Below are 19552 nucleotides of genomic sequence, written 5' to 3' on the forward strand. Positions count from 1 at the left end.
GATCAAAGAAATTGTCGCTTCCGACATTGTCGGGGGCAGGGTCCCCTCCTCTCTTGCCTCATTAAAGGTCCTCACCAGTAGCGGGGCCAACAGGTCTGCGTACTTCCTGTAGAACTCCACCGGGAATCCGTCCGGTCCCGGGGCCTTCCCCGCCTGCATGCTCCCCAAACCCATGCTCAGCTCCTCCAACCCAATTGGTGCCCCCAAACCAGCCACCTCTTGCTCCCCCACCCTCGGGAATCTCAGCTGATCTAGGAATCGTCTCATCCCCTCTTCCCCCGCTGGGGGCTGGGATCTGTACAGCTCTTCATAAAAGGCCTTGAATACCTTGTTTATTTTCGTCACACTCCGAACCGTGGCTCCCCTTCCATCTTTGACTCCCCCTATTTCCCTCGATGCCATCCTCTTACGGAGCTGGTGTGCCAGCATCCGACTAGCCTTTTCCCCATACTCGTAGGTTGCCCCCTGCGCTTTCCTCCACTGTGCCTCCGCCTTCCCTGTGGTCAACAGGTCAAACTCCGCCTGGAGCCGTCGTCTTTCCCCAAGTAATCTTTCCTCCGGGGCCTCTGCGTATCACCTGTCCACTCTCAAAATCTCCCCCACTAACCTCTCCCTTTCCATACCCTCTATCTTCTCCCTATGAGCCCTAATGGAAATTAGCACTCCCCTGATCACCGCCTTCAACACCTCCCATACCACCCCCACCCGCACCTCCCCGTTGTCGTTGGCCTCCAAGTACCTTTCGATACACCCCCTCACCTTCCCACACACCACCTCGTCCGCCAGCAGTCCCACATCCAGCCGCCACAACGGGCGTTGGTCCCTCTCCTCTCCCAGCTCCAGTTCCACCCAGTGCGGGGCATGGTCCGAAACGGCTATAGCCGAATATTCCATCCCCTCCACCCTCGGGGTGAGCGCCCTACCCAGAACAAAGAAATCTATCCGGGAGTAGGCTTTGTGTACATGGGAGAAGAAAGAAAATTCCCTGGCCTGCGGCCTTGCAAACCGCCATGGGTCCACTCCCCCCATCTGATCCATAAACCCCCTAAGTACCTTGGCCGCCGCCGGCCTCTTTCCAGTCCTTGATTTGGAGCGGTCCAGTGCTGGATCCAACACTGTATTGAAGTCCCCTCCCATTATCAGGCCTCCTATCTCCAGGTCCGGAATGCGCCCCAACATGCGCTTCATTAATCCTGCATCATCCCAGTTCGGGGCGTATACGTTTACCAACACGACCCACGTCCCTTGCAGCCTACCACTCACCATAACATATCGCCCTCCATTGTCCGCTACAATAGTCTTGGTCTCAAATGACACCTGCTTTCCCACCAATATTGCCACCCCTCTATTCTTCGCGTCCAGTCCCGAGTGGAATACCTGTCCTACCCATCCCTTTCTTAACCTGACCTGGTCCGCCACCTTCAGATGTGTCTCTTGGAGCATGGCCACGTCCGCCTTCAGTCCCTTTAAGTGCGCGAACACTTGAGCCCTCTTCACCGGCCCATTCAGGCCCCTCACATTCCACGTTATCAGCCGGATTGGAGGGGCACCCCCCCCCACGCCCCGCCGACTAGCCATCTCCTTTTCTGGGCCAGTCCCGTGTCCACGCCTCCCTCACCCTCCAGTTCCCCAGAGGGGGGACCCCCGTCCCGACCACCTCTTCTGTGTCCCATTCCCTTTCGGCCAGTGCAGCAACAACCCTTTTTTCCCCCCCTTCCCCCCCTCCCCTCCCCCCGCTAGACCCCTGTCTAGCTTTTTTGCTCCCCCCATGTCACTCCCGTAAGTCAGCTGACGCCTGCTGACGCCTGCTGACCCCGGCTTCCCCCGCCGTCCCATTGACCTCCCCGCGTAGGAGTCTCCCAATCCATATGCATTCCTTCGTTCCCCTTCCCGCCTTTCTTCCCGCGCGCGGGAAAAAACCCCGTGCTTTCCAAAGCCCGCTCCGCCCCCTCTGGCGCAGCTCCTGTCGCGGCCTTGTCTCTCTCCCCCAGCCCATGTAACATTTCCTGCGCGTGATTGACCCCCTATATACAACCACGATCACACATCAAACCCCAAAACATCCCCCCCACCCTCACAAACCCTCAGTTAGAGTCCAACTTTTCGGCTTGTACAAAGGTCCACGCCTCCTCAGGCGTTTCAAAGTAATAGTGTTGGCCCTTGTATGTGACCCACAGTCGCGCTGGCTGCAGCATTCCGAATTTCACTTCTTTCCGGTACAACGCCGCTTTGGCCCGGTTGAAACCCGCTCTCCGCTTTGCAACCTCTGTGCTCCAGTCCGGGTATATTCGGATCTCTGCATTGTCCCACTTACTGCTCCGCTCCTTCTTGGCCCATCTCAGGACCCACTCTCTGTCCGTGAACCGGTGGAACCTCACCACCATCGCCCTTGGCAGCTCATTTGCCTGGGGCTTCTTTGCCAGTACCCGATGTGCCCCGTCCAACTCCAGCGGCCTCGAAGGAGCCTTCGTGCCCATCATCGTCTCGAGCATCGTGCTCGCGTATGCCCCGGCATCAGCCCCCTCCACTCCCTCAGGGAGACCCAGGATTCGCAGATTCTTTCTCCTCGACCTGTTCTCCAGGTCTTCGAGTCTTCCCGCCCACCTCTTGTGTAGCACCTCGTTCTGCTCCACTCTCACCGCCAGGCCCACGAGCTCATCCTCGTTCTGACTGACTCTTTTCTGTACCTCCTCGATCTTAGCTTCGTGGGCCTTCTGCGTGATCCCAAGTCCTTCAATTGCCGAAAGCATAGGCGCCAACATCTCTTTGCGCATCTCCTCGCGCTGCTCCTCGAAGCAGCGCTTGATGAACTCCTGCAGCTCCCCTTTGTCCCTGGCCGCCGCCATTTTGTTTTCTTTCCCTCGCTTCTCCCGTTGCTCAAGTGCCGCTCCTTTGGCCGTTACACTTCTGGTCCGTTTCATAGAAGTTAGCAGTGTTTGCTTCACCAGTCTGCCCCAAAAAGTCTATGGAAACTCCTGAAAAAGGTCTGAGAGTCGGTTCCAGACGGGAGCTGCCGAATGCGTGACCTACTCCTCCATGGCCGCCACCAGAAGCCTCGTCCCCGCCTCTTCAATGGCCTTGGTAGATCCTTTCACAGTTGTTCCCTCTGCTGCTAGAATTCACCTTTGATAGAGTCAAGTCAGATTGCAGCTTTAAGCTTGTCCTTCCCCCGCCTGCATGCTGAAGAGCCAAATCCTTCACTGTTTCTGCCGGGTCTGGCAGCCAAAAGACACAACATTCCTGGGGGACACCGTCAGGGGAATGCTGCAGTCTTCTTGCCACACCGGGAAATGTCAAACAAATGCCGTGGGGGCCCTGTAAAGGGGCCCAAAAGTCCGTTCCAAGCGGGAGCTGCCGAATATGCGACCTAGCTCTGCATAGCCGCACCCGGAAGTCCTGTGTCACAACACTAATGGCGTCGGCTGCATCTCTGAACTTCCCGCCAAAATTCTTCAGGCTTAGAGTGCTAATCTGCTGTGCAGCTAGCTCTTTGGCGTGGCAAATTTTAATGGCATCATCAAGCTGGATTTCATCCTCCCTCAACAATCTCTCCCAAACCTTGTCATTGTTAATCCTGAACACGATTTGATCGCAGATTGGGGAGTTTCAAAATTACAGGCCTGCGCCTTCAATCTCAAGTCCGTTAAAATGCAATCGAACGACTTACCTGCCTGCTGTATATGTGTGTGAAAAACATAGCGCTCAAACGTCTTTTTTTGTCTTGGGTGCGCAGTGCTGATCAAATATTTTTACGGCTTCATCAAAGTTATTTTTATCCGCTTTGTTATGGAAAGCGAAGGTGTTGAAGATTTCTATAGCTTGTGAACCTGCTACAGTGAGCAGCACCATTATTCTCCATTCATCAGGCTGTGCCTGCAGCCCTGGAGCTGCTACGTAGGGTGTGAATTGTTGTTTAAAAGTGTACCAATTCGCATCTACATTACCAGTGATCTGAAGCTGGTGTGGTGTCTTCAGACCCTACATAATGGACTTTGATGCCTTGCAGTGCGTTGGGTGATATTCGTCAGTACTCTACGTGGTTGGTGGAAATTATTTTTCTTTCTTCTCTGGTTACCTTGTCTTCCGATCTTTAAAACCAATCCTGATATCTTGTTAGATCTTCAATCCGTTTTTAAAAATAAATTTAGAGTGCCCAATTCATTTTTTCCAATTAGGGGGGAATTTAGCGTGGCCAATCCAACTAGCCTGCACACCTTTCGGTTGTGTGAGGCGAAACCTACGCAAACACGGGGAGAATGTGCAAACTCCACATGGACAGTGACCCGGAGCCGGGATCAAACCTGGGGCCTTATCCAGAAGAAGACCCTCTACCAACTCCCTGAGCTAACAGTATCACGTGGTTATTCTCTACTGCCACCTGCAGGTTGGAGGTTTGTCTATCACTGTATACATGATTGCTTATGCATATCATCACACTTAGGTTCACTAATAAAAGCTGAATTCCTCCATTTTTTCTGGCCTTCTGCACCCTGTTTGATGTTTTGCCACCTTTCCTGCCCAACTCTGGGAACAGTTTCTAAGTGTGGTAGCGAGCAGGAATTGCCGAGTGTTTCCCAATGGCTGACCCAGTCAGACTGCCACCGGTATCTAATGTCCCACAGGCTTCATTTCGCAAACGATTATTGCGCCAGCTGATTCGCTGGGGCTGCGCCTGGCAGCTGCCCGCTAACCGATCCCACAGAGCAAACCCCAGACAGCACGCAGACATTCCAACGCGCAGATCAGCTCCAAGATTCGGGGGATGCCATTCTAGCCAGGCTGATGGACGTGGTGGAATCCAGACGGGATAGCCTGTTCCCCTGAGGGGCTCAGAGGGTCAGCCATAGGGCAGCCAGTGCCGCCCGAGAGGAATGTTGGCAGCCGTCAGAGTGGGGAGTGTAACCAGGGACACTGCCACCCAGTGCACAAGAAGCTAAATGATCTCCACTGGGCCACACGAGTGAGTTGGCATCGGGCCCCTGGCACCAGTCCCGTCCACCTCCTCTGGACACCCCACCTCGATGACCTTGAGTGTGGTTGGCACTGCCCCCTTTAGCACAATACCACGCCCATGCTGTAGCACACCTTGGCATCCACAAGTACATCCCACCCATGCTCAGCAATGATGCCCATGCCTGTGCTCCGCCATGCCCCCTCCGCCCTGCAGTACATGAAGGGTGTAGCTGATAATGCCCTCTGTCCCCGCAGGAGAGGTTGACCGGTAACAGATGGCACAGAGCACAGACTGGCGGTGGGATGCCGGACATCAGAATCCTCACCCGATACAAGGAATTCATGTCAAGAGGGTTAGAATACAAGACCAGGGATGTACTTCTGAGGTTGTATAAGGCTCTGGTCAGACCCCATTTGGAGTATTGTGAGCAGTTTTGGGCCCCGTATCTAAGGAAGGACGTTCTGGCCTTGGAAAGGGTCCAGAGGAGGTTCACAAGAATGTTCCCTGGAATGAAGAGCTTTTCCTATGAGGAACAGTTGAGGACTCTGGGTCTGTACTCGTTGGAGTTTAGTAGGATGAGGGGGGATCTTATTGAACCTTATAGGAAACTGCGAGGCCTGGATAGAGTGGACGTGGAGAGGATGTTTCCACTTGTAGGAAAAACTAGAACCAGAGGACACCATCTCAGACTAAAGGGACGATCCTTTAAAACAGAGATGAGGAGGAATTTCTTCAGCCAGAGGGTGGTGAATCTGTGGAATTCTTTGCCGCAGAAGGCTGTGGAGGCCAAATCCCTGAGTGTCTTTAAGACAGAGATAGATGGGTTCTTGATTAATAAGGGGATCAGGGGTTATGGGGAGAAGGCAGGAGAATGGGGATGAGAAAATATCAGCCATGATTGAATGGAGGAGCAGACTCGATGGGCCGAGTGGCCTAATTCTGCTCCTATGTCTTATGGTCTTATGGAATGGGCACTGGAGTTTGAGGGGGTGACAGAGCACCAATCAGGCACCAACATCAAGCTTGGCCTGTGCTGCAGAGGTGGGTACCCACTGGCGCCGACCCAGATGACCTGTCACACCTGTGTTGTACATGCCAGCATGATGACCCTTCCTTCTCACTGACCACATGTCCATTCACCCACAGGAACTCCAGCCGGTGGTGCCGACCCATCCGGGTGGTCCCTTCCCCGGCCTTCCAGGAGAATACTTCGGAGCAGAATTCCAAGGATGCCACCATCGATGCTTCACAGCTGTCATCCCCACTCTCGACCAGCAGAGAAACACACCTCGGTGGGCGAAAGTAGTGGATATGCTTCTGAGCACCAGCTGATGAGCACCACACAGTTGCAGATGATCGGGTGGAGGCAGGAATGTCCAGGGGAAACAGCAGGCGGAGGTCTGCTGGATTCCAGGAACAAGCTGGGTCCCAGTCAGATATCGAGCCTCTGGAGCAGGTTATCCCGGAGCAGATGCAGACGCCAGGATGTGGTCTTGACATTCAGAGGGGGGATGTTTGTGACTCTCCAGCAGGTCCACAGCCAATTGAATGAGTCCCAAAAGCTACGGGTGCAGGAGAAAGCGCTGGCAATGCGTGGCACGGCAGTCTATACTGCCACAGTGGCACCGTGGAATGCCTGGAGCACGAGGACAGCACCATGAGTGGTGATGTCCAAGGCCTGGCTCAGTGACGGCCGTGCTGAGGGCCTCAATATCATGTCCCAGCCACTGGGGTAATGTGTCCCTGATGCCGGTGAACTTTGCCAAGACGCTGCGGAGCACGACTCGGTCTCAGGTGGGCACTGCCAAGGGGGACGGAGATGTTCTGGTCACTGGGGGACATGTCACAGTCTCAGCTGAGCATTGCCAAGGCCCTCCAGAGCATGTCCTGGTCGCTGAGGACATTGGTGAGGCACTGCAGAGCATGTTCCAGTCACAGAGGGGTATCGCTGAGGGCGTTGACGCCATGGTGTGGACAATAGGGATCCAGCAGGGCTGGCAGAGCCACATAATGCCGGGGCCTCTGGCCTCAATCCAAATGCCCCTCCAGCCCGAGGTGACCCCTAGGGCCCTACGATCCTCTGACCGGAGTGAGCGCTGGAGGCCATCCGGAGCCTCCCTACAGGATGACGTGGTACATTGAAAGCTCACTAAATTGTTCCCTTGGATGAGGGGGTTGTCTTATGATGAGAAACTGTGCAAATGGGGTTTATTTTCACTCGAGTTTAGAAGAATGAAAGGCGATCTCAGTGAAATGTATCAGATTCTGAAGAGGCTTGATGGGGATGACGCTGAGAGATTGTTTTCGCTGGTCGGGGAATCTAAAACACATGGCCACAGTTTCAGGATAAAGGGTCAATCATTTAGGACTGAGAAGAGGGGACATTTCTCCACTCAAAGATCTTTTGAAGTCTCCAACCCAGAGGGTTGTGGACGCTCCATCGTTGAATATAGTTAAGGTTGGGATAGACAGATCTTTGGTCGCACAGGGAATCAAGGGATATGGGGAGCAGGCAGGGAAGTGGAGTTGAAACCCAGTTAAGACCATCCATAATTGTATTGGATGGCAGAGCAGGCTCGATGAACCATAGGACCTACTCCTGCTCCAATATGTTTTATCGCATTCCTGTTTGTGGGAATTTGATGAGCATAAATTGGCTGTTGTTTCCTGCATTACAACAATGACTGCATTACAAAAAAATTCTTCTTTGACTGGAAAGCAATTTGGGATGTCTTTTGATCATGGAAGGTGACTTTTAAGTGCCAGATCTCTTTTGGTCTTGGCTCCCAATGTGCAAAGCTAGGGGACGTTGAACTGGTTTAGCTCAGTGGGCTAGACCGCCGGTTTGCGATACAGAACAAGACCAGCAGCGCGGGTTCAATTCCCGTACCAACTTAGAATTCTGAATTCTCCCTCTGTGTACCCGAACAGGCGCCGGCATGTGGTGCCTAGGGGCTTTTCACAGTGTTGTGTAACATTGCAGTGTTAATGTAAGCCTATTTGTGACAATAAGGATAATTCATTTATCAATTATCACAGGCATCCCAGCTCAGTGCTGAGAAAGCTCATGAGGAAGTCTCCCCAAGGAGTAGCCAATAGCCACAACCCAGAAACTGGCTTTCGGTCACAGTACTTACATTAGTTCTAAGAGTTTAGTGTGCATTGTCAAAGGCTTAAAGCTGGGCAGGTATGAGAAATGGCCTGCACGGTGGCGCAGTAGTTAGCACTGCGGCCTCATGGCACCGAGGTCCCAGTTTCGATCCCGGCTCTGGGTCACTGTATGTGTGGAGTTTGCACATTCTCCCCGTGTTTGCGTGGGTTTCGCCGCCAAAAGATGTGCGGCGAAACCCACGCTAAATTGCCCCTTAATTGGAAAAAAAATTTAATTGGGTACTCTAAATTTAAAAAAAAAAAGAAATGGCCTGCACAGGTAACATGTTTGAGAATTTATGATTGTGTCAAGCCTACCCACGATCAAACCCATAGCCTCCTGGAGCCATCAGTTATCGCAACAAAACTTTCATGGATACAAAATTCAATGGATCTCGGCCATGCAGTAAACTACAGTTAGAATGTTGACAGCTAACATCCTCAATGTTTCTGAAATAATTTGTGACCAGGAGACATGGGTGCTACGAGTAAGTAAGCAACATACCAGCTGGATTTATGCTGGACTTGGTGAGTTATGGCAGTGGTGAACGGGATCACATTGAATATTTTAACAACATAATTTGAATGAAATATCAGAGCAAGCTGTGAATTGTTTCTGAGGGTCAGGAAGGGGCAGTCTGAAATATGGAGGAATGCAACTATTCAGTTGAGCTTTAGTTTATGCAGTTTGTAATTGTGGCCAATAATTGAATTTTGGCTGATTCCTTCTTTGCATATGACCCTAATGGCACCAAGTGTATATCTTTAGAGATGGAGCTACTCAGAGGCGGACATTTATTGCACTGTTCTGTTTGCATTGGGTGGCATATACAGTACAGAAACAGGCCATTCTGCCCAACAGGTCCATGCTGGTTGCATTGAGCAGATTTTGCTTTATTCTTTCATAGCATCTGGGCGTCACTGGCAAGGTCAACATTTGTTGCCCATCCCGAATTAACTGAGTGACTGTGAGTTTTGCCATGCCATTACTGAGGGTTTGTAGTGGCGTGTAGACCAGGCCAGGTAAGGACGGCAGCTTTCCTTTTCCAAAGGCCACTAGTGAACCAGATGGGTTTTCAGGACAATGAATGGTAGTTGCAATGGTCATCATGACAGAGACTAGCTATAAATTAGATATTCACTCATTGAACGTGGATTCCACCAGCTGCCGTGGTAGGATTTGAAACCGTGCTCCAAGAGCAGTGGGCCCTGGGCCTCTAGATTACAAGCCCAGTGACATTAACACTGTGCCGCCACCACCCTCCCCATTTCTCAATCAAGAAATGATTTACTGTGAAAAGATTACGTATATCCCACTAACTGGGCCGTTTCGCAAATTTCAAACCAATACAGTGGGCAGGATTCTCTCATCTTGTCCATGGTGCGATCCGCTGCGAGCGAGAACGGAAAATTTGGCATTCCAGCCAAAACCCCATTCACTGTCAACTGCACCGGAAAATCCCGCCGTGAACGAGGATGGAAGATTTCAGCCAATAAATATAATTACCACACGAAAAAGTGGGACAAGAAAAGGGAGAGATCTGTCTCTGTAAAGCTGTATTCACTTTGATCCATCACTTAATTTTGTGATTGGTTAGTTTAAAAAATACAATGTAACTGATCTTGTTTACTAGCCACTCACAACTAAAATTATTTTGTAACATGTGCTCTGGTTTGAACATAAATTATTAATTGACCAATCAACATTCCAATGAAGTCATATCCATTTACATTCCCTTCTAGCAGACTCCACAATAAATAAAGCCACACTTTTTTATCCCTTCAATCTCCAGAAAGAAACTTTTAGATATACATTAAAGAATCTTACAGCACAGAAGGAGGCCATTCAGCCCATCATTGCTGAGCTGGTTTTCTAAAATAGTTATTTTTACTCCAGTAAGATTTGTTTTATCTTTCGCTCATCGGTGAGTCAGTCCAGCTGAATGAATGTAAAGCAAAGTTTATTTCTTAAGAACACATTTTGGTACATTCACGCGAAATTAACTGGAAAATACTTTTTCCCAGTCTCTCGAAATGTCCTTGAAGCACCAACAAGTGAAAGCAAAAACTTCAAGATAAAGTGACTTAAGATTTACAAAATTAAAAGTAATTTCAACAAAGGCCTTTAAAAGTAATGTTTATTCTCCGATGGCTATAATTTCTCTGCTAATCAGTTAGGCGGATCACATTCTTAAGGGAATCCTTATCTTGGTTTAGCCTCTTACTTGGTTCTAATTTTCAGTTGAGACCCCCGAGATTCGTTCAGGAAAGTGTCAGTCACTTAACAGGCGATTGGTTAATTGGACATTAATCAATTACTCCAAATTAATGAAATGAAAATGAAATGAAATGAAAATCACTTATTGTCACAAGTAGGCTTCAAATGAAGTTACTGTGAAAAGCCCCGAGTCGCCACATTCCGGCGCCTGTTCGGGGAGGCTGGTACGGGAATTGAACCCGCGCTGCTGACCTGCCTTGGTCTGCTTTAAAAGCCAGCTATTTAGCCCCGAGCTAAACCAGACCATAATTACCTGTCCCATGACTTTTGACCCATGTTCAAACTCCCTACATCACGTTTGGTCTCAGTTGCGATATTGTTTCAAGCTTGTCGAATGTACCTTTCATATCAGAACTTGTACTACATTATTCGTAACATTTGAGACAGTCATGGACAGTATTCAAACAATTATAATTTACTCATATTTCTACAAATTCAGTAATTTTCAAGAATCATTTTAGTTAATATTTTAAAGGACCCCCCCTCTGTAACTGTTGAATCCAACAACTGCCCTTTCGTTTCCTTTGTAAGAATATATCCAATACAGTTTTGAAAGCTACATTTCAATCTGCTTCCGCACCTCTTAGGGGCAGAAGACCAAGACCGCCAAGACCGCAAGAAAACAAGACCGCAAGAAACTTCAGAGAGTCGTGAACACAGCCCAGTCCATCACACAAACCTGCCTCCCATCCATTGACTCTGTCTACACCTCCCGCTGCCTGGGGAAAGCGGGCAGCATAATCAAAGATCCCTCCCACCCGGCTTACTCACTCTTCCAACTTCTTCCATCGGGCAGGAGATACAGAAGTCTGAGAACACGCACGAACAGACTCAAAAACAGCTTGTTCCCTGCTGTTACCAGACTCCTAAACGACCCATTTATGGACTGACCTCATTAATACTACACCCCTGTACGCTTCACCCTTGCCGGTGTTATGTAGTTACATTGTGTACCTTGTGTTGCCCTATTATGTATTTTCTTTTATTTCCTTTTATTTCATGTACTTAATGATCTGTTGAGCTGCTCGCAGAAAAATACTTTTCACTGTACCTTGGTACATATGACAATAAACAAAATCCAAATCCAGAACAATTACTGAGCAAAAGCCTTTAACTCATCTCTCCTCTTAATTATTTGGCAATTATCAAATGTGTGTTCTGTCAGTGTGAATAATTTCTCCCGATCATCTCTGTGCAGACCGCTCATAATTTTGAACACTTCTATTAAATCTCCACTTCATCTTCTGTAAGGAGTACATTCCCATCTTCTCCAGTCACTCCACAAGACTAATTCCGGAACTCTCCGGCCATAGGTTGACGGTGGGATTCTCCGGTCCACCAGCAGCGCTTTCCCGTTCGTGAGTTTCCCGGCAGCGTGGGGCGGCTTCATCCACTGCAATTCGCATACCGCACAACCGGTCCACAGCAGACGCTATATCCCTGGCCCTACACTCATCCCTGGAGCATCTCGACAACTCGGACTCCTACGTCAGACTCCTCTTTATTGACTTCAGCTCTGCCTTCAACACCATAATCCCAGCCAAGCTCAAATCAAAACTCTAAAACCTAGGACTTGGCTCCTCTCTCGGCAACTGGATCCTCGGCTTCCTGACCCACAGACCACAATCAATAAGGATAAACAACGGCATCTTCTCCACGATGGTCCTCAATACCTGGGCTCCGCAAGGCTGCGTACTTAACCCCCTACCAGACTCCCTGTACACATACGCCTGCCTGGAAAAATTTGTTTCCAACTCCATCTACAAGTTTGCTGATGACATGACCCTAGTGTGTCGGATCTCAAACAATGATGAGTTAGCATGCATCAGAACTTAGTGCCATGGCGCAATGACAACAATCTCTCCCTCAATGACAGAGAAACTTTAGGAAGCGAGTACCATACATACCCCTGTCTGCATCAATGGTGCCGAGGTGGAGATGATTGACAGCTTCAAATTCCTAGGTGTGCACATCTCCAACAATCTGTTCTGTCCACACACGTTGACGCTACGACCAAGAAAGCACAACAGCGCCTGTACTTCATCAGGAAACTAATGAACTTCGGCATGTCCACATTCACTCTGACCAATTTTCATAGATGCACCTTAGAAAACATCCTATCTGGCTGCATCACAGCCTGGTATGGCAACTGCTCGGCCCAAGACCATAAGAAACTAGAGAGTTGTGAACCAATCCATCACATAAACCCGCCTCCAATCCATTGACTCTGTCTACACCTCCCACTGCCTTGGGAAAAGACCCCTCCCAATGGGTTATTTCCTCTTGCAACCTCTTCCATCGGGCAGGAGTTACAAAAGTCTGAGAAGACGCACTAACAGATTCAAAAACAACTTCTTCCCTGCTGTTACCAGACTCCTGAGTGACCCTCTAATGGGCTGAACTTGTCTCTCCATGTATCTTCTCTATTGAGTAGCACTACACTCCTGTATGCTTCACCCGCTGTCTATGTTTATGTATTTACATAGTGTACTAATCATATGTCCTATGTTTTCCATGTATGGAGCAATCTGTCTGCACTGTACACAGAACAATACTTTTCACTGTACCTCGGTACACTTGACAATAAATCTATATCAAAGAAAATGAATAGGAATTCCCATTGACGGTGGTGGGAGCAGATAATCCCACTATCAGCGGATGGTGCCCCGGCTCCTACCTCCAGGGAACACGTGGCTGGAAGGCTTGAGAGTCAGGCGCTAAATTTCCTTATTTCTAAATCTCCTCTGCATCCCCTCTAAGACCTTGAAATTCTTATCTAAAGTGTGGTGCTTCAAAGTGTCACATTATACGAGGTAAGTTCTAATCAGTGATGTATAAAGGTTTCCACAGCTTCTCTGTAGCTCCTTGACATCCCTTAATGACGTTCAACGAGGTTGAGCAGCACGGTAGCACAAGTAGCTAGCACTGTGGCTTCACAGCGCCAGGGTCCCAGGTTCGATTCCCCGCTGGGTCACTGTCTGTGAGGAGTCTGCACGTTCTCCCCGTGTCTGCGTGGGTTTCCTCCGGGTGCTCTGGTTTCCTCCCACAGTCTAAAGATGTGCAGGTTAGGTGGATTGGCGATGATAAATTGCCTTTAGTGTCCAAAAAGGGTGGGAGGAGTTATTGGATTACGGGGATCGGGTGGAAGTGAGGTCTTAAGTGGGCGGTGCTGACTTGATGGGCCGAATGGCCTCATTCTGCACAGTATGTTCTATGTTCTTAAACACCACGCAGTCATGGATCTCCGCTATCTAATCTGGTCTGCAGTCCTCCAGATAACACACCTCCTTCTCTAAGGGAACAGGAGCCAATTGATCCTCTGGAGCCTTTTGTCATCTTACTTTCCCTCAATCCCATAAAGGCCATGACCAAGCAAAATTTATCCAACATCTTTTTAAGAGCAATTAATTGCGTCAAGCTCAGTTGCATTTGTGCGCAGCCTGCTCATTGTGGAGTTATTGAACCCACCAGCGGGCGGGAGTTAAATTAACAACAGAGTTAAATGATGCCAGGATTGCCAAGGCCACAGCTGCCATGTCAAAGTGGAGAGGTCAAGGGCAGACCAACAACAAATTAACCAAAAATACAAATTTCCGTGTGTGCCAGGCTTGTGGTCTCAGCACAATCCATTACAGTAGCATGGAATTTATGTAAGTCAATGAAAGCAGCTGAGCCACTTCCCCTTCCCTGGCCTTAGACGAATATTCACCGTCTCCTGGCAGGACAGAGGCTGGAATCGCTGAAGGTGATACTCCTGCAGTAGGTTACCCGGTGGCAGAGCCAGTGAGCAAGGCGGGACTGGAAGGTGCTGCCAGTGGCCAATAGCGAGCCGCCTCTGCCACCCAAAAACCTGTCTTGGGGATGCTCGTAAAATCTCGGCATGAGTGTCAAATATGGTAGTACACCATGGATCCGCAGCTGTTTCCCCTCTTGAGTCAGCGGTGACTGTTGGCTGAGTTATGTGAGCCAAATGGATGATGGTCACATCCCCATAGACATACAGTGAGATTGGCATGAGAAGAATCGGTCGGCCACATCTGCAATATAAGGGTATCCCCAAGTGAGTCCTCAAGTTGACTGATTTCAGAGTTGGTGCATGGGAATTGTCATTTGAGAGTACCTTTAAGAAATGGATGTTTAAGCAATGTACCTTTAAGAAATGGAGCTGATCATATTACTGAAGTGATGTCAGAGGGTGAGGGGAGCTGAGCTCACTTCTGCTTTTGGTTCCAGTTTGAGGAGAAAGCTAGGAGTGTCTGTGTGTTTTGCTGAGAGATGCAGGAAGAAACAGAGCTGGTCTGTTGATGTCTGCAAATCCAAAGACTATAAATATATTGAATGTAACCTCATGTCTGTTGTTGAAGGTGTGAAGTCTTTTGGATGTTTAAAGGAACAGTTTGAAGGATTATTTAGTGTTGTAGTCTTTTGGGGTTATCTTTGAAGTAATGGGTGTTAAGATATTCAACGTTTGTTTTTAAAAGGTTAAATTGAGTTCATAGAATAAACATTGTTTTGTTTTAAAAACCATTTGTCCATCATTGCTGTATCACACCTGAAGAGTACGCCGTGTGCTTCCCACACCACAAAGTTATTAAACGTTGTGGGTCGGTTGAACTCCATGAAAAACTTTGGGGTTCTGTAAACCCTGACACATAACAATTGGGGGCTTGTCCAGGATAAAAGTCTATCTATTGGATTGGCTTATTGAACTTAAAGACAGTGAGGGGTGAGCATTAGTCCCTTAGTCACCACACTCCGGCGCCTATTCTGGTACACTGAGGGAGAATTCAGAATGTCCAATTCACCAAACAAGCACGACTTTCGGGACTTGTAGGAGGAAACCGGAGAAAATCCACGCAGGCACAGGGAGAACGTGCAGACTCGGCTCAGACAGTGACCCAAGCCGGGAATCGAACCCAGGTCCCTGCGGCTGTGAAGCAACAGTGCTAACCACTGTGTTACCGTGCCGCCCCACTGTGTTACTGTGGGGATTCAGTGATGATAATGCTATTGAATGTCAAGGGTCACTGGTTAGATTCCCTCTTGTTGGAGATGGTCTTTGCCTGGCATTTGTGGAGCAGAAATGTTATTTACCACTTGTCAGCCCTTCTCTGCACAACACTGATTTTAATCGCGCCACCATTGACAGAAATTAAAGAGAAAATGCTGGAAATTCTCAGCATGTCTGGCAGCATCTGTAGGGAGAGAAAAGAGCTAACGTTTCGAGTCCAATGACTCTTTGTCAAAGCTTGGACAAAGAGTCATGTGACTCGAAACATTAGCTCTTTTCTCTCCCTACAGATGCTGCCAGACCTGCTGAGATTTTCCAGCATTTTCTCTTTCGTTTCACATTCCAGCATCCGCAGTAATTTGCTTTTATCCACCATTGACAGATGTGACTTCAGCTCCCCTTGATGTGGCGATGCCGGCATTGGACTGGGGTGGGCACAGTAAGAAGTCTTACAACACCAGGTTAAAGTCCAATAGGTTGATTTGGAATCACTAGATTTCGGAGCGTCCTTCATCAGGTGAGTGAGTTATTCAGCACCCCATGACCGAATATCGACAATTCCATCTCTAAGTCAAACTTCTCTCTCCTCTTTTGAATCTACCTGTTGGAACAAGCTTTTGGCTTCCTGACCCGCTACCTCCCAATGCATTGCAGTGCCGGATTTTCTCTTCATAATGCTGTGAAGGACTTTGGGACATTCTGGCTACATATGAACGCAGGTTATTGACTCTGCTTCCCTCTTCTTCCTTATTTTAAAAGAAGTGTGAATTTTCCGGAGCAACTCAAAGTTTGCCGCACAATCCTCAACGCTGCAAAAATGCATTCGTGTGAACAAGTTCTTTTTTAAAAATCCACTAATTCCGTTTTCTTATACATCTTCTGAATCAGTGAGAAGATAAGAAAGAAAAATCAATCGCTCAGCAATGTGACAAAAACAAAAAAGTTGCGCCCGTGGCAGATATATTCGTACAAACTTGATTGGCGAGTTTATCTCACGTGACTGACTCTTACTCTTCTCCTCCCATTTTTCCAAGAGCTATCGCTGATTATGGACAAGCAATTTAACACAAATTAAGGGAAACTGAAGCGCTCCAAGCTAAGTAAAAATGTTGGGAAAGTTTAGACATTTGCAATAATATATTCTTACAATTAGGATAATTTGCACTTTCTACCTCTGGCACTGGGCCTGCGCTGATGCAAATTGTTCTAAATATGCCCTGACTTTCAGCTCCTTCTCTCCAAAAACATATTGGTTCCACATTATCTCCCAACAACTTAATTGACCTGCCAATCAAACAAAGCCCCAATTCTCACCTGCAACCTTAAGTGAATCCACCATTCATTTAAAGAACTCGCTTTAGTATACTGTAATGTCCTCTCCTTATAACAGCAATGCGTCCTTTGTCTTGTGACATGGAATGCCATTGAAGGTCACTCATTTATGATGATAAGGGCATTTGTCTGTCTAAGGAGATGCTGGACTGAATTCTGGTTAAATATCACATAATAATAAACTTTATTATTGTCACAAGTAGGCTGACATTAACACTGCAATGAAGTTACTGTGAAAATTCCCTGGTTGTCACACCACGGCGCCTGTTTTTGTACACAGAGGGAGAGTCCAGAATGTCCAGTTCACCGAACAAGCACGTCTTTCAGGACTTGTGGGAGGAAACCGGAGCACCCGGAGGAAACCCACGCAGACACAGGGAGAACGTTCAGACTCTGCACAGACAGTGACTCAATCGAACCGGGAATCGAACCTGGACCCTGCCGCTGTGTGGCATCAGTCCATCATCTGTTGTGACAGTAGAGGTGGATTTGTGAGGAGTAATCCCTTCTGCAGATGGCACAGATGGAGTTGACCTGAGTCAATTGGTTATTTTTCCTTCCAATAGGCTTTCTTTACTTCTATCTGGTCATATATTTTGTCTTCTGCTTTTTTCCACATCCTTCCTGGCTGTTTGTCTCCAGGCACTCTGCTCGTCAGCGAGGATTCTGTTATGGGTCCGGGTTTACAGAACCCCAAAGTGTTTCATGGAGTTCAACCGACCCACAACGTTTAATAGATTGTGGTGTGGGAAGCACACGGCGTACTCTCCAGGTGTGATACAGCAATTATGGGCAAATGGTTTTTAAAACAAAACAATGTTTATTCTATGAACTCAATTTAACTTTTTAAAAACAAACATTGAATATCTTAACACCCATTACTTCAAAGATAACCCCAAAAGACATCAACACTAAATAATCCTTCAAACTGTTCCTTTAAACATCCAAAAGACTTCACACCTTCAACAACAGACATGAGGTTACATTCAATATATTTATAGTCTTTGGATTTGCCGACATCAACAGACCAGCTCTGTTTCTTCCTGCAGCTCTCAGCAAAACACACACACACTCCCAGCTTTCTCCTCAAACGGAAACCAAAAGCAGAAGTGAGCTCAGCTCCCCCCACCCTTTGACATCACTTCAGTAATGTGATAAGCCCCATTTCTCAAAGGTACATTGCTCAAACATCCATTTCTTAAAGGTACTCTCACATGACACCTCTCCCCAAGAAAAAAAATAAATCATCAACTTCAAGATGGTTTAATTTTTCACCTTTGCACCATCAATTAAGAAATGCACACAGTAAAAACACATTACCGGTTCAAAAGAAACAACACACACAAACAGGGATAATAATATAGACCATTTTTTTTTCTTCGTTCTTCTTCCTCCAACCGATATCCTTCTCGATTGACAGTCTCTTTGAACAAGAAAGTCTCTGCACGATCCATCCGTTCCTCTACACCTCGGCATTTCTCTTTAAAGTTAGATACTTCAGTTCAAGATGATCACAGAGTCCCTTGCAATTCTCCAATACAGGAGTATCGGTTATCACAGTTTTCAGGCAGTCAAATGCCTGTTGAAAGTCCGCTGTCCATTGAAATTTTTGACGTTTCATCAGCAAGTCCATCAGTGGAGCAACCACGCTACAAACCTTTTGCACAAAGGTTCGATCAAATCCAGTCATGCCAAGAAATCGCATCATTTCCCTTCGTCTTGAGGGGATCGAAAATTCCTCAAGGAAAGTGACTTGGGCTTTTCCAAATTCACTTTTGGCTAGGTTTATCACCAAACCCGCCTCCTGAAGTTGATCGAATAACTCAATCAGATGATGTAAATGTTCTTTCCATGTCTGGCTGAAAACTACCAGATCGTCGATGTATACCGCACAATTGGGTAATCCTGAAACGACTGTATTAGTTAACCGTTGAAATGTGGCTGGGGCATTTTTCATGCCAAATGGCATAACTTTGGATTGGTATATACCATATGGAATTACAAAAGCTGAAATCTCCTTCGCCCTTTCGGATAAAGGTACCTGCCAGTAACCTTTAAGTAAATCCAAATTGCAAATAAAAGTGGATTGTCCCACTTTCTCAATGCAATCCTCCAAACGTGGGATAGGATAAGAGTCCATTCTTGTAACTGCATTCACCTTTCTACAGTCCACACACAACCGTTGAGTACCGTCTGGTTTAGGTACCATCACGATGGGTGAGCTCCATTGGCTGCAACCTACTTCAATTATGCCATTTTTAAGCATACTCTCAATCTCTTTGTTAACCTGTGCCAATTTTAAAGGGTTAAGTCGATATGGATGTTGTTTGATTGGAACAGCATTTCCCACATCTACATCAGGTATAGCCATTTTAGTACTTCACAATTTATCTCCACAAACTTGCCCATGTGATATCAATAACTCTTTCAGGTCAGTTCGTTTTTCCTCTGGAAGATAACTCAACAATTTATCCCAATTTTTAAGCACATCCTCATTTTCCAATTTAATTTGAGGTATGTCAAATTCACAGTCATCCTTTTTCTCTCCTTCCCTTTCAAAGTACCTTTTAAGCATATTCACATGACACACTCGGTGAGTCTTCCTTCTATCTGGTATTTTTACCACATAATTCACCTCACATAATTTCCTTTCAATCGGATACGGTCCACAAAACCTAGCTTTTAAAGGTTCACCTACCACTGGTAACAACACAAAAACGTTATCTCCATTGGCAAAACTACGAACTTTGGATTTATTGTCACGACCCGTTTCATCACATTTTGTGCAACTTTCAAATGTTGTCTAGCCAATTCACCTGCTCTATTT

This window comes from Scyliorhinus torazame, chromosome 10, assembly GCF_047496885.1.
Source record: "Scyliorhinus torazame isolate Kashiwa2021f chromosome 10, sScyTor2.1, whole genome shotgun sequence".
Classification (NCBI taxonomy): Eukaryota; Metazoa; Chordata; class Chondrichthyes; order Carcharhiniformes; family Scyliorhinidae; genus Scyliorhinus; species Scyliorhinus torazame.